This window comes from Talpa occidentalis, unplaced genomic scaffold (genome assembly GCF_014898055.3).
Source record: "Talpa occidentalis isolate TD23 unplaced genomic scaffold, MPIMG_talOcc4v2.1 talOcc4.6, whole genome shotgun sequence".
NCBI lineage: Eukaryota > Metazoa > Chordata > Mammalia > Eulipotyphla > Talpidae > Talpa > Talpa occidentalis.
This window is the reverse complement of record NW_023604972.1, coordinates 42073076-42074276: the sequence shown is the minus strand read 5'-3', so window position 1 is coordinate 42074276 and position 1201 is coordinate 42073076. Positions and strand designations below refer to the sequence as shown.

General features: G+C 41.0%; 1 pseudogene; it reads right to left on the bottom strand.

Annotated features, from left to right (window-relative positions):
• Positions 1 to 200: 200 nt before the first annotated feature.
• On the bottom strand, positions 201 to 447 carry LOC119260884 (40S ribosomal protein S27-like; annotated as a pseudogene).
• Positions 448 to 1201: the final 754 nt, after the last annotated feature.

Below are 1201 nucleotides of genomic sequence, written 5' to 3'. Positions count from 1 at the left end.
TAACAAGAATAGGTACTGATAAGACAAAATGCTTACTGGGTTTTATTTTATGGGAGACAATAGAATTGGAAAAATCAAACACTCATTCTGATGAGAAGTAAAGCATGCTATTTGGGGAAGCTAAAATGGCTTTGAATTTTTTTTTAGTGAAAAATGTGTTAATTGGGATGGTATTCCATTCATCTTGATTCGTGTTGCTATTAGTGCAGCTTGAATCTGAAGGAGCTCCCTTCTGTGAGTCTTGCTTTTCCTCCTGTAGGCTGGCAGAGGACAGTGGAGCAGTCTAGTATTCCCACTTGTGCCTGGGGAAAGATGGTAGTGATTTTATAGCATCTTGGGCATTTCACACCCATGAAACAGGAATTAGAGCTCTGCAGCAGGTGCTTCTTCTTGTCTTTCCTCTTCTCTCTGGGCACAGGGGTGAAGGCGATCCCTTGAGAGGGGCATGTTTTTGTGCGGAGGTTGACACCTCTGGAAAGGAGGATTTGAATTTTTAATTTTACTTGCCAGAAAAAAAAAATCTCCCCTTTGAGTACATGTTGAGTAGAGCATTATAGAAAAGTTATAATGTAGAGAAAAAAGTTCCTCCCCAAGTGATACCTATTTCTTTCACTAAGGAATTATCTCCATTGTTCTTAGAGACCCAGGGATTCACCAGTGTCCCAATCTTCATGTCATTTCTATTCCTTTCTAGGTCTTTGCTTATTCTATTGTTACGGGACAGGGAGAGGGGCAGCCCAAACCCTGCAAACCTGCGCAGTTTCTTCACGTGTCTCTAGACTTCATGTGCTTCCTCCAGGTCTCCTTCTGGCTCCATCCTGCTTCCTTCCTTCCTCAGTCTCCTCTGCAGCCTCTTCTCTTCCTGCTCAGCTCCACCCTCCATTTGGGTGGGGCAGGGAACCTGGAACCTCCCCCTTTCCTGGGGACCACCCTGTTACACTATCAGCTGTTTTCCCTTTGTTAGTCCTCCCATTTTTGTCCATTTGTTCAGCAGCTTTTCAGTATTTCGTGACATGTTGCAAAAACAAATTAACCTACTCTTATTTGCCTTTAACAAGTTATCTTCTAACATATTCTTGATCTGTGTACATATCTTATATATATATATATATATTTACATTTACTCATTTGGTAATCATCTTTGATGCAAAAGGAAAGGGCAAAATGCATTCATTTTATAGAACAATAGAGAAATAAAGCA